Raw genomic sequence first — 15,212 nt, forward strand, 5'->3', positions numbered from 1 at the left:
ACTACCCACCCCAAGTAAATCAATGGTGTTTTGCTGTCCCCATTTTGTGTTTTGGGAGGGGCTCATTCCAGGATTCCTCATTGTTGAGTGCTCTTCAAGAGCAAAAGAAATCCATCAGCCTCCAAAGGCAATTTCTTAGGTCACCATCTCATTGCACACGCTGTTCTGCTGCAATTAGCAGGATTGGTGACAAAAGATGCTTTACTCAGAAGTTTACATACTGATTCAGAAGGTGGCACCTCTTGGAGCAACAGTGGACGATGGGGAAGACCCACTGTACATGGGGAAGACCCACTACCCACCCCAAGTAAATCAATGGTGTTTTGCTGTCCCCATTTTGCGTTTTGGGAGGGGCTCATTCCAGGATTCCTCATTGTTGAGTGCTCTTCAAGAGCAAAAGAAATCCATCAGCCTCCAAAGGCAATTTCTTAGGTCACCATCTCATTGCACACGCTGTTCTGCTGCAATTAGCAGGATTGGTGACAAAAGATGCAAGACATCCATTGCCGCTCTCACTCCATGCAGATGGGCTTAGTGAATAGGGACCTGGTTGCTGCCACCATGGAGACTCCATTTTTCTGATTAAAGCTCTTAATTATAAGTACCTTTTAAAAACTGCAACTGTGAGGAATTAGATGTCTTGGATCAGATTTGTCCTCAAGCAGATCACCTAGTCCCGCCTTCAGCACTTGCTATCCAAATAACTTCACAAAAGAGGCACAGCGGCAGCCCAGAGGATTTAATCAGCTGCCCTCCCTCATGTTGCTTTAGGATTGTCATTTCTGTTCATTAAAGAGCACACTGAGCAGTGGGGCTGTACCTTTTTATTATTATTATTATTCAGGGCGTCTCTTGGCTGCAATTATTTCTCTCTGGGGTTCGCAGGCTAAAGGTAGTTGCTAAAACCCAAGTGCTTTCTATAAAGCGGCAGAGCCCAGTGTCTTCAGTTACAACAGTTTGCCTCACAGAAATGCTTCTGGAAGCAAAGATTGCAGGCCTTAGGAGCTCCTGTATACTCCGGGGTTATATCATGCGATGAAGCACCTTTAGCAGACGGCTTCAGAGAACCAGGCTATTGTGTGAGAACTGTGAATGCATTTGGCCTACACACACTGTGTTTGAGACTCCGGCTGCATTCTGTTAACTAAAAGCCAACCCAGAAATATAAAACAGGCCCAGCACTTCATAAAACCAGTGCTTTTATTTTTACTGCATGAAGTTATTACAGAGTTTCCACGGTCTCCAGTTTCCCCTCTCACAAGCTCATATCATACCTTCAGGTAATCCAATTGGGGCTAATTGTCTGTCTCCAGAGCCACCACTCCCCACCCAAGGGAGGGAGAAAGAGCCTGTGACACTAAGATTGACTAGATGTCTCCTTCACTGCATGGGGCTCGCTGGGTGTCTCCTTCTTCACCCAGCCTGAGTCACAGCCAGATCAAGTGCCTCTTTTCCTGCCTGGCATGGAGCAAAGAATGCCACTTTACTGCCATGCATAGGCAAGAATTATGCCTCACTTGGGACCAGAGTGGCCCAGCAGGAAGGGTTCATGAGCCAAAATGTAGCATTTTTCTGGTGACCTTAATGTCCAATCCATCAGACTGTGGAGCTTGGACAGAAACTGGCAACCTGGGGATAGAGTTAGTACCGAATCTTCTAGGTCACATGTAGAGTCCAGCAGAATCTAGTTGGTTGCTTGCAGGAAAAACCTGGATGAATCTGGAGTTCGTTGGCTGTCCAGACCTTGTGGGTAAAGTGCCTTCCAGTCACAGCTGGCTTATGGCAATCCCATAGGGTTTTCAAAGCAAGAGACTAACAGAGGTGGTTTGCTATTGCCTTCTTCTGCATAGAGGCCCTTGAATTCCCTTGTGGTCTCCCATCCAAATACTAACCAGGGCCTACCCTATTTAGCTTCCAAGTTCTGATGAGATCCAGCTGCCTGGGCCATCCAGGTCAGGTTGTCCAGCCCTTAGTAGTGGATATTTGACAGAACATGGTTTTAATGTTAGGAGAGCTAATGTCTGACAACTCTATTCAGGGTCTACAGCAGAGGTAAGTATTTGGCATCCCTGGGCAAAACCCATATCACTGGGGAGAAATAGCTGCTGCCTGTTAGTGCCAGCTTAGTTCTGTTCAGAAATAGAAGCTTCAATGCAGCTGTGGATAGAGAGGGGGACAGATAAGAATGCAGTGGTGCTTCAGAGGGAAAGAGGCTAAAATGACAAATTTTTCTTCCCTCCCTCCCTCTTTCTTGCTCTTGCTCGTACCTCCTAGGAAATATGTAAATACTTCACTAACAGTAATACAAAAAATCAGAAAAGACCAACTCCTGAAAACCCTTAGTCAGCATACTTGGTGCTCCTTGTCAACTGGAGTGGTGTGAATAATGAACCAATGGAGTTTAACAAGATTGATCCTGTCTTTCAACTCCCTTGGACTCGATGACCTCGGGCACTTCATCTCCCAATCCCCACAGATAGTTTGCTGAGCAAACAGGTATTCAGAGCCTTTTTTGAGGTACAAATCAATTTTAATTACAACAAAGCTTCCCAACAATAGAGCTGGCAGCTGTAGGGGTCCCAAACTGTGAAGCCTCTTCTACTCATCCGCTAACCATCTCAAATTAAACTGTGAATTGTACTGCAGCAGGGGCATTGTCATGCAAACGAGGAAAAACAACTTCCTTTCCAATTTTCTCATGCAAATAGAGACTGCATTGTTGAGACTGAGAATATATTTTGCCATCTCAGTGGTTTTACAGGAGAGATAGATGCATTGCAAAAGTTCTGCTGTTCTAAGATAGTAGGTTGCTAAATATTATATAGATATAAAAATCCTAATCTTCAAAATCCAAATATTTAAACAACATTACCAGAAAACCATCTTGGTCAGCAAATACAGGATTTAATCAATGTGTGTGTGTGTGTGTTTATGTCATTATGTCATATATATGAACAAAGGGAAGGAATTAATTATATATATTGACATTATATATATAAATATATGTCAATATATACAATTAATTCCTTCCCTTTGTTCAAGCCACAATACTTAGCATTTTCACAACAGATTGGCAGTCTTTATCACCGCAACCAAGCTTTGCAAAATAAAGACTTCGGCTGAAATGCACTGGCATTCTGCCCCACAGCGAGCGTATATTTCCTGTGGGGCAGAGATTTTTGTACTTACACCATTAGAGTTGCATTGCTGGAGATCCTGGATGCCCCACAGTTTGTGAGAGTGGGGAAACTGTGAGATTTCCCTCCTTCTGGGTCACTGCAGTCAAAAGATAAAGGTTGCCTGTTTTGTTTCATTAAAGCCCTTTAAAGGTATTGTCGATATTGCTTGTATCGATATATCAACCTTGTTGAGGCTTTTTGTTGCTTTTGTATTTTTAGAAAGAAGCTGGCTTTGAACCCCTGAGAGGACTGGAGGGGGGCGTGGGGGACACCGGTTTTTCCCCAAAAATGCAAAAGCATCCGAAAGAAGCCTTGACAATATTGACAGATTGATATAAGCAGTATCGATATTACCTTTAAAGAGTCATATCTGAGTGAGAGCAGGCAGCCACAAGTGCAGTTGTGGCTGTGCAGCAGACAATGGGGCTCCTCCTCACATGTAAACAGGAAAATGTGAGGAGACCTCACTTCAAAGAGACCACAGTGCTAAGAACGCTGCAGGAAGTGTTCCATGCATAATGGGCCTTAGCCTGCGATCTGATCTTGCACAAACGTAGTTGTGAATGAGTCCTAGTGCACTCAATGGAACTTAGTTCTGAATAAATCTGCATAGAATTGGACTGCATATTTCTGAATAAGTCCAATTTCAAGCCATTGGGTTTATTCAGGCATTACACTCCTATGTTCAACTCCCTTCCTGAGCATGACCTATAACTAGCTCTGTATGTAATTGCAATTCGAAGACATTTCTGCACCAGGGTAAGCCAAACTTTGCATGAAGAAAAACAGACTCTGGATGCTGCAAAAGTCATGCCAGTTTGCATACTGAGCCACTAGTATAATTTATTTTGCTCTTCTTCTAAAGTGTAGGCAGGGAAAAGTCAGCATACTTAGAACAGAAGGCCAGCCTCTCAGTCACTGAGATTTCACCATGCGCTTTCAAGCCTTTCTTCATAACCACAGGTTTACTTTTGAAGTCATGTTCCATACCTCCTTCCATGAAATGATTTGGAGAAAATCTTATAAGGTACACGAATTTCTTTTTCTGCCCTTAAACTGACACAGGAGCAGGAAATTTTGATGAGATGGTATCATCACTTCTGTAAGAAGATCAGATAGACCTGTCTACATCATATAAGGATGCCCTAAATTCACAGACATCTGAGCAGGTATGGCAAGAGTATGTATTTGTTATTGAGCCACATAGATTATTTTCCCATTCAGTTCCTTTCCTGTCCCCCAGAATACTGCTCTGCATTTGAATCCTCTTTAGTTCTGGTTGAAAGAGGAGGTGGTGTAAAATAAAATCTGCTATTGGGGCATGAGCAATTTCCCACTTCTTTCAGTTAATGTGTAACTTCTTGTGGTTTCCCCATTAAACACGCACCAGGAGCAGGCAGGGTCCTTGCCCCTAGCTTTCCCAAGGGAGGGACAGAGAAAGAGTTTCCATACCAGTCCAGCCAGACCAACCCCACCATGACGTAGTCCCCTTCCACACATGCAGAATAATGCACTTTCAATCCACTTTCACAATTGTTTGCAAGTGGATTTTGCTATTTCACACAGCTGCAAAGTGCATTGAAAGTGGATTGAAAGTGCATTGTTCTGCATGTGCAGAGGGAGCCTTAGCCAAGCCCCCTATCCCGTGCTGTACCCCATGCAGCCCCGTGGTGGTGGGGATAGGCCATTAGCTGACCAGGAAAAATTCTGATGGTCATAATGGGCAATCCACTCCTGATGCACACATGTACACAATACAACATGTATATAATGAGATCACAAAATTTAACAACATCACTATTCTTTGTGCATTGTGGTTTACTGAGGCGTCCATAAGCTCTGTATATCTGTAAAGCACAGTACAAAACATGTACTAATACTACCAGATATACAGTTAGCAAGGTTTTTTATGGGAGTGTTTCATTGTGCACACGTGCATTAGAGGAGAAAAAAAAACAAAGGTACTTTCGCCATGGGATGCTTCAGCAAACTACATACATACAGTGTCCTGTACAAAATTCAGAAACAAAGGAGTGGAATGATGGATGAGTCATGATTTCCATTGATTCTGCTACAGAATCCAGGCCAAAAAAAGTTTTAAAAATTGGAGCTTTGGGAGCACACCTAGCACACACCAACATTTTATGTGAACCAAATGATAAAAAGCAAATCACCAGAGAATCCCATTTAGTCTACAAGTCCCAACTCCAAGCTGTAAGATCACAAGATGTAGGCAATTCAAACTGGAACTTCCAGGTGCACAATATGAGCCACACAATAGGATTCCATGTACCATGTGCATTAAGAAAGGTTCACAGGACCAATTCACAGTTCTTTTATTTGACTATTGGGCTTCTCAAGTTTCCCTGTGCTTAGATCAAAACTCTGATACCTCAAAATGTACCAGACCTTGAATACACCTCCCATTCTTCCAAGGTCCTTCATCTGCAAAGCTTTTAGTTTTCTCTATTCTCCTTTTATTCACTTCCAGAAAAGAATTATTTAGTTCAATTTATCACCTTTGGGCCGGTGGACGACACATTAGAGAAGCACTATATTGCTTCCAAAAGGAACATCTTCACTAATTACCCTTCTAAACTCACAACACTGCTGAAGATGGGGATGTTCTCTTAAAAGAGGACAGTTTGTCAAGTAGAAGAGTAGTTGAAGGCTTACATGGCCAGATTCAACTGGTTGTGGTGGATTTTCCGGGCTGTGTGGCCATGGTCTGGTGGATCTTGTTCCCAACGTTTCACCTGCATCTGTCGCTGGCATCTTCAGAGGTGTATCACAGAGGGAAGTCTGTTATACACTGTGTCCAGAAGTCTGTTATATGCTGGACACAGTGTATAACAGACCCCCCTCTGTGATACACCTCTGAAGATACATCTCTGAAGATGCCAGCCACAGATGCAGGTGAAACGTTAGGAACAAGATCCACCAGACCACAGCCACTCAGCCCAGAAAACCCACCACAACAAATAGAAGAATTGCTTATCTTCTGCCTTGAGGTGTTGGATTGGCTGTAAAGTACAAAACTGGGGAGAGAACAGACATGCAAGTGGATTCTGCTTCAACCAGGATTTGGGCCAGAATAGAAAATGGTTTCCAGAATAAACTCAAGAGCTAGGAAACTGAAACCCATAGATCTAAGTTTAGCTATGCCAGTTTTGATGCTGAAAATCCTTCAGACTAACTAGATACTTCAACCTTTTCTGAAGGTTCATTGAACACTACTAATTCAATTTTGGCATGCAATAATGACATGCATTTGATAGTTGACATGAAATGGTCTTCAGTGGAAAAAGCCTCTCCTCTCAATCTTTCTAACTAGCTAAGTGTGAGCGTCGCTGTGCACCATTCCTTGCCGTGACTGAGTGTGCCTTCCCATCTCCTGTGCACCTTGTCTAGAAAAAAGATCCCTGCCACTCTCAATAACAGCACTGGGAGGAATCTGGATATGATGGGGAGTCACGGGCCATATTGGACTAACAGACAGAGAGAGAAAGAGACGGAAAGGAATGGAAGATTTGTGTACCGAGCAGCTGTCAGCTCTGCTTGCTAGCATCTCAAAGCATATAATTCACAACCCCTGTAAGCTGGGGAAGTTATCATTTGGAAGTTGTTGCTCTGCAGTGGCTTGACAGTCTAACAATACAATATAAATCTCCTATTCATGCCGCGCTGGCAAGACAGAATCCCAGGAATAGGAAGCAACAGCCAAGTCTGGCAATAAGTTCTTGTTACTACAACGTACACTTGCAGCCATCACAGGCCTGCCCTTATTACCATATATTATCTTATTATACCTGTCAAAACTCAGGCCAATGGACTTCACTATTGCTGGGCCTTTTACCACCCCTTTCCTGTGTTAAAGCAGACACCCCCCGCTACCACCATCCTTTATTCCCCCCCCCCCCGCCCCGTTACAAACTCATTGTCCATCCAGCTGCTGCAGATCTCGGGAGGGTTTTTTTTAAAGCATCTACAGCTTGCAATATTTCCCACTGTTTCTTTGGTTGATGGATTGAAACTAAACATCCTTCAAAGCCTTGTAAAATGGGATTCTGGGTTGTGAGCAAACAGCCCCTTCCAGCTGCTCTGTGCTCAGGGTCTTAGAGGTGGATTGCTTTCAGAATTTGAAAGTGGCTCAGACATGCAGAAGGATATTGGGATCATGCCCAAAGATGGCTCTCAGGAAGAGAAGATTCAAGAAATAATAAAAAGGGTATTGAAAGAACTAGCAAAAGCAGCAGAGGCTGATTTGTCATGGTAAAAATGTCCCGTTGTTAGCACAGAGAATAGTCTGGTGCAGCCGGGAGTTCTTCACGGTTCCCGGTGCTGCAGCATGTCTGCCACGTTGTTGCCCCGGCACTGCCCTGGAGCATTGGCTTTGCTCTGCGAATTTAAAAAACCACCAAATTTGAGTTTCTTTTGAAGTGCTCCTATGTTGCTCTGGTGGCTTCCGCTGCTGTGAAAACCTCTTCGGCAGCAGAACCGGGGCCATTTTTCACGCCTCACCACTCAAGCCCACCCGACCAATCAACAGGCGCTGAGAAGTGGTGCCCTCCCCCCCCCCAGTGGGGAAAAAACACGGAGGAAAGCCCCTTGCTGAGGTTGCAATAAGTCGGCTGTGACTTCACAGCACTTTATACACAGACAGTCTTAGGTTGGCTACTGGAGATGTACCAAAATCTTTCCCAATTGAAAACCTGTGAGCAAAATCACCTCCTCGGTTTAATCCAAAATGTATGGTGAGTCATAACTACTATAATTACAATCATCCTAGCCCTGTTGATTTTTGTTCGCATGAAGCTTGTTAACCAGGCCCTATCAGTCAGAAACCCCATAGGGTCCCCAAAGAAAACATTCATTTTCATCCAACTTTGTATGTAGTTGTTATGGAAGGCCTTCTCTGTTCAGTTCAGCACATATAGCAAGTAGCATGAAGGGTATGGGAGTGATCTGCAACCCAACAAGAGGATTTGATTTTAAAAGACAGAAAACATTAGGTTCAACTGGCAGGCAAGGAAATTCTGTGAATTCCACTCCATGAAACAGGCAGTCATCAAGACATTCCTCCTATGCTAATTTACTATTGCTGAAAGGCTCAGCAAAGACTTCATTGGAGACTGTCACCTTCTTTTTCTCAGTCGAGTGGCTGATGAGCAGGAAAGGACATTTCCTTTTTCTCAAACAGGCTCCTAAAGCATAGGAACGCCTGCTACATCTCCAGAATGGGAGAAATTAGATGAAGTTGCACACAAGAACTAGCTTCGGTGAACCTACACTAACAGGAAATGAAATTATTTCTAGACCATAGGCAGGAAGTTCATAGCATGCTAGTGGTACACCAGACAATTTTACATAGCATGCAGAACCGCTTCACTGCCCAAAGCATCAAGGTAGGCCCCTGAGATGCTGGCAATGCCCTCTAGATTCAGTTTGGCTTAGAATGTCTGGCCAAATACAGTCCTCCTACATCTTCCTCTCCTTCTCTACCCCACCCCCATTTACTGTCATACCAAAGACCTTCACACATGGATGCTATGGTATTTTTGATACTATGGCCGAAAAGGATGCCTGCCTCTGATTTGGACTGTATCTCTTCACATTGACATGTGGGCAATGAGGATGGGCTCCCCCATATGACAAGATGCATGAACACAGTTACATGATGCACTGCCATTTCCCCTTGGAGGATCCTCACAGCTAACGTGACATCAAGAAGAAAGAGGAGGAGGAGGAAAAGCAGGAGGAGGAAGAAGAGGAGTTTGGATTTATACTCTGCTTTTCTTTCCTGTAAGGAGACTCAAGGCAACTTACAATCTCCTCCGCTTCCTCTCCCCACAACAGATACCTTGGGAGGTGGGTGGGGCTGAGAGAGTTCTGAGAGAACTGTGACTAGGCCAAAGTCACCCAGCAGGAGTGGGGAATCAAACCCAGTTCTCCAGATTAAAATCCACCACTCTTAACCACTATACCATGCTCGCTCACAGCTGGAATGGCTTGGAACAGGAGAAAAATGCACAAACAGGTGGGGGCATGAAGGGGGACTTGTGATGGGCATACTATGGCCCCAGAACACTGTCTGCTCGGGGTCCCCCAAACCTGGAACCAACCCTGCTAACTAAGCATCGTTACAATCCTCCTCTCATCTGACACACAACTCTGTCATGTGAGTCATAGAGCCATTGACATTCTAGCTGGCTTAACAAACCATCAGTTCTACCTTGCTCTTCAGATATAAGAAATGTGAGTTTTCACCCCTCAAACCTCCTTCATGCTTTAGTCATGATCTCCACTTGGTTGAAGCCTTGTGGTCTGATGCTGCTGACTTTTAGGACAGCTACCCTGTCAGAATCAAGACTAACTCGGTTTCTCCTTCCCTTTCGTCTCAGCTGAGAAACTGTAGACAATCACCCGAGAAGTGATCCGTGGGATCAATGTGGATTTGCTGTGTAGTTTCCTATTAAGAATTAGCTGAAGATGCTCCCCCCCAAATCAATGAATCAAGATTTCAATTTAACTTAATGGGGCTGAAACAGATGTGCAAAGGCTGTACCTGTGAAAAATTCTGAATATAGCTGATAAAGAGAGGTCAGTTTGCTCAGCTTCCCCGTGAGAATGCCATAAAGCTATGGAGGAGAACAAACCTCATTCCAAACATTTGCAAAACTCCGTTCATGTGGGGCATTGATCAACCATGCCTTCTCTCACTTTCCTTCTGTGAGCTGAACATCTGAATTGTAGAAGATGAGAAACAGCTTGCCATGTTGCATGTAAAGTGACACCAAGCCTCAGCTGATGACTGGTGACCCTATAGGGTTTTCAAGGCAAGAGATGAACAGAGGTGGTTTGCCATCACCTGGCTCTGCATCGTGAGGCTTCCTTGGTGGTCTCCCATCCAAATATCAGGGCCAATCCTGCTTATTTTTGGAGATCTGATGAGATCTGGCTAGCTTCACCATACAGTTATTAGTGATGTCTTTTTTGAGAAAAACCTCAAGGTTACCTGGAACACATCTGGGAAGACACTTGCATAATAGATTGAACTTGCATGAACACTAAGCAAAGTTTTCCCTTCTGATTTGAAGTGAATAGGGAGGACTACATGGGTTGATCCCAAAACAGTTCTTTAAGCCCTCCGATTTTCAATTTTGTATTGCTTTTCAAACAGGTTTTTTTTTTTTTAAATCAAATTCCAATATATAAATTTAAGCTCAGGATGATGTGAAGGGGTTGTGATATTTGTTTTACCCAACCTGAAATTTAACTGACCCTTTTGGTTTACCCAAACTTTTTGAAACTTTTGCACAAAGACCACAAAACAAGGATATTTCAGATGCAGGTCTGATGTGTGCGCTCCTGAACAGCATGTATGATTTTGTTTTAAAACACATACATTGTTTTATTGCTATAAACTGCTCAAAGATCTTGTTTTGGAAAGCAGGATGAATTCCAGTAAATAAAAGATGCCATCCATTCACTTCCTCTATACAACACCTGATGCCAATCATCATGTGACACAGGTATGTGGCACAGGCCTGTGGCACAGGTACGCAGCCATGTGGCACAGGTATATTCATATGGTGTGAAGGGAAATGTGGATGGAAGCAGACAGACATACCACTGAGAAGGGGCCTTACATAGCCTCAGAAGAAAAGAACAGGCAGCAATTGGTGGAATCAGATCAGCTTCGGAAAGATTTAAATAGCACAATTAAAGTACATGATTCTCTTGTGGTGCACCCTAAGTAGATCAGACATTTGTGTCCTAAGGAGCTTGCAATTTAAATTTTAGTCATGGGTCAAAGAACAAGGAGCAGCAAGAACAAAGGAAAGGACAGTAACTGGGGGCAGATGTGAGAAAGTGCAAGTCTGTGTACTTCAGCTTAGTTTCAGCTGCGAATTTCTTGTTTTCTGAAATACAGTTTTTAAAGATACAGCTGCAATTTCCTCTTATTTTCTCTTTTCTCTTTTAAAACAGGGACTTCCCTTTGATTAGACATCAATGCATCTTCATGAAACTTCAGCTTTGGCAGTTTGTTATGTTCTACACTCAAGGTGGCGCTCTAGCAGGAGGGTAGTAAGGTTTGAGAAAACACTGCCTGCCTCTGAGCTTGCGTAGAGTGAAAAGCTAAACTTGGCAGAAACTTCCCTTCTGCCCTTTCTGTGATGGAAATGGAATTGATTAGGAACTGAATCCAAATTTGTAAAAAGAGGAACAAAACGGATTTCAGTGAGAAACTGGGAAAAGAGGAATTAAGATAATTTCTCATAACAAGGCTAGTTGGAAATGAATTCCAGGGATTTAAACCAAAGGTTTCACAGCAAGTCTAATATTTTTAAAGGAAGCTGGAAGGGACAAAAATGCATTGAAGAACACAGAGGGTCTCAGTTTTCTCCCTTCTGAATTTTATCCTCACAGTCCTGGGCCTTAGGTTGGAAAGAAAATGACTGACTGAAGAAGTGTTTGGATTTATATCCTGCCTTTCTCTCCTGTAGGCAGACTCAAGGTGGCTTACAAACTCCTTTCTTTTCCTCTCCCCACAACAGTCACCTTGTGAGGTAGGTGGGGCTGGACAGAACTCTGACCAGTCCAAGGTCACCCAGCAGACTTCGTCTACAAGAGCAGGGAAACAAATTCAGTTCACCAGACAAGAGTCCATGTGGCCAATTAGGGAATCAAACCAGGCTCTCCAGTTTAGAGTCCACTGGTACTTGCCTAGTGCTTTTGAAAAAGTGGGCAGGTGCAGGTAGAGCTTCTTTCCAGTAAGACTTCTCATTGGCTGTGCAATTTAAAAACAAAAAACAAAATCTAGTGAGCTTTCTGCAAGAGAGGAAAAAATAATTAGCCAATCCTTCAATGTATTATGCAATTCAAACCACCCTTTCCCTCTTTTTTTTAACAGAATGCAAAAGAAACACACACACCTTGTGGACTTTTGCCACTTAATACAATTTCCAGTCTCTCAGTGGCCAAGTCCTGTTCAAAACCCATCAGGCAAGCAAAACAGTAAAGGTTGGGAGATTTTTTTAAAAAAGTATAGAAAGGAACAAAGTTTCCAACAGAAGAGTACAAGTTGTAGAAAAAAAGTTTCAGGTTGGCGGGGATTTTAATTGAAGCGACTCTGCCACTTCTTAGTCTAGGGATCAGCACACGGATCAGGCAATTGCGAATATTTTCCTACAGTCGGATGCTTTTAAGCAGGCGTCATCCCTAAGCATTTCTTGACAGGCGCTCGGAAACATAACGCACTACGGGTTCCATTTCCTTTCTCCTAATAGAATGCAAAGCTCTGTTTTCAAAAGAATATGCTAACGTTTTAAGCCCTTTTTGTTAGTATAAATGATAATGCAGTCAACACAAGGGCCTCGTGGCCCCTTGAAGTATTCCTACATCTAATTCCTATTCACCTTAACACAAACTGTGCTGTGCGGGAAGAGAAATCTTAATGCCTGCCTGGCTTGAAAGCAGCTTGTTTGGAGATATGCAAAGTATTTGTTTAAGGATAAAAGACGGGCCCCTGAATAGACTAAATAAAAAGAAAAGGGAAACTGTGCTTGGTGCTATAGGAATTCCCTTGGGGTTGCTGGTGTTAGCAGATGAAATTTGGCTAATGGCACTGATGAATGATTTCTTCCCTCAACCTCAGAACAAGCCTGAACCATTTATTCATTTACTTAATGCATTTTATCCCAACCTCCTCTGAGGACAATGGAATACACAGTCCTCTTTTCTTCCTCCTCTCTATGAGGGGCAATGAGTACCCCAAGGTCACCCTGAAGGATTTCAACTTGGATGTTCCTTATGTCATATGCAGAAAGTCAAATACAGTGGGTGCTTAAAATCTTCTCTGTTTTTGTGGTGCCAGGCCAGTGGCAAAATAAGAACCTGATGTAAACCTTTTTGGGATAGTGATTGACTGGTTGGCTATGCAGGAGACAAACTGTACAAGTTAGTCTTAAGGAATGAAGACATTACGGTAGATGTTAGAAACCTGGTAAATGTCGACATTTTGCTGGTCATTCTTAAGATTTTAATTGTCAACTGGAAATGTCAGAAATGCCAAAGTTTCATAAGCAGACTCTCAAAAAGATATGTGACGTGTCTGCTCAAGGGGATGAAATTCATACTATAGAAGATCTATCTATAAGATCTATCTTGATCTCATTCTGAATGCTGATAAGGACAGCGTCTTGTGAATACTGTGAGCTAGTATAGAGCAACCCAGGAAACCATTATGTCAAATCTCACACCACCAAAATGCAACATGTTCACCTATTTTCTCTCTCAACCTCAGTCCCTCATCTATAACATGGGATGAATATTACCAGCCTACTTTATAAGACCGTTACGGTACAGCCCAATCCAGAGCCTGTGGTTGTTGGCCACAGAGCCGCTTTGGCACTTCCCTGCCAACTCCAGGAGGGTTTATCGGGTTTATCGGCAGCACAAGAAGGGTTAAAATTAAGCCCAATCCCCCAGTGCCAGTGTCCCAGCAGACATAGGCTGGGAAGAAGGAAACTAAGGTCAGGTCCACCCTTGGTACACCAGTGCAGCTTTTTGCACCAGCAGGTCTGGGAGTGAGTGGTGGCTTCCAGGTCAGAGTTTTGCACCTGGATAATATCTGCTTGCTCGCCGCTTGTTCTGCAAGTCCAGTTCATTGCAGACTTTTATATTTGCAAACATGCTTTTAGTTCTGCCTGAAAAAGCAAGCTGTTTTGCATATTGTTTTTCATTACCCCTGTTAAAGTCGAGGAATGAAGGATTTCCCCTGCTGGCTGTTGTGAGTTTTCTGAGCTTTGTGGCCGTGGTCTGGTAGTTTTTGCTCCTAACGTTTTGCCCACATCTATAGCTGGCATCTTCAGAGGCCTGTCATGGTAAGAATGGTTCTCTCCATGGCACAGTGATTATCCCTGCTGTTTCTCCAAAGCTAGAAAACCAACAATAACCCACCACAATTATTCATTCTCTTTTCAAAGACACTAAAATCATTTGAAAAGACAGGGGCAAAAAAGAGACAGAGAAAAAGGTAAAATATTTTAATTGGAAACAGCAACATTTGGTACAAAACATGAGGAAGGGATATAAGAAAAGGCGAAATGGGAAGAGCAGTTTGGATATCAGAATTTTAATGACTTCGTGGCATCTCTAATTTGTTATGTATCTGCTTCCGAAATGTCACGGCCAGTTCTTACGATAATTACTGAATCTCAAGATTTCTATAAAAAAAGAAGTACCCAGTATGGAGATAATTGCCCAGTTGGATAGTTATGAAAGATGTAGAGAGGTCCCCCCCCACCCCCGCTCCATCTCTTATAAATACCGAAGATTCAGTAATTATCACTACAGCTACTTGTTAAAAGTATCAGAATGCTAGAAAACAAACAAACAAGAACACCAATGTGGGTTTTTCCCCATTAAAATTCACGAAACACATCATCACATTGATCAGAAGATTACGAACAACGGCATGCAGCAAAGAGGGGGACTCGCAAAGTTTATGGCGCCATTGCTTGTAAAAGTCCAAAGGTTTGGCTTTGGGGGGAGAGGGGGCTATGGTGTAATAACTGATGCTTTGCAGCATTTATGGGTAAATCAGTACACAACGGAGGCTGCCAGCATTTGCCGGGTTTTGCACAGATCACATAAAATCCCCAAACAATAGATGTGGATGCAAAATACTGCAATCGATACACTATACAAGACCCTGAAGAAGGGGAAAATGGCAAATTTCATTAGGGTTTGTATGGCTATTTGTTTTTAAGAGAGAAGCCCGAACAAGAGAGAAGCCAAAGAATGAGTTACACTCATTTTCGCTGTTGTAAACATATCCTCATAGCGAAATGGGAGTCCATTTGTAATGAAGACCATTCCTACACATCAAGAACAACGGATGCTCCAACCTCTGCAGGTTCAGCTCATGTTATCATCATCAACTGGGAATAAACCCCAGATTGATGGCTGATTGAATCATACAATCACCGAGGCTTTAGTTGGAGTTTGTTGGGCGGCTCTACATTTACA

At 43.1% G+C, this 15,212-nt stretch overlaps 1 protein-coding gene across 3 annotated transcripts in view; it reads right to left on the bottom strand.

Annotated features, from left to right (window-relative positions):
• Positions 1–15,212, bottom strand: part of KIRREL3 (kirre like nephrin family adhesion molecule 3) — a 786,157-nt gene that overhangs the window by 613,113 nt on the left and 157,832 nt on the right. The window lies entirely within an intron of this gene.

The sequence above is a fragment of the Sphaerodactylus townsendi genome, linkage group LG12 (assembly GCF_021028975.2).
Source record: "Sphaerodactylus townsendi isolate TG3544 linkage group LG12, MPM_Stown_v2.3, whole genome shotgun sequence".
Taxonomy (NCBI): domain Eukaryota; kingdom Metazoa; phylum Chordata; class Lepidosauria; order Squamata; family Sphaerodactylidae; genus Sphaerodactylus; species Sphaerodactylus townsendi.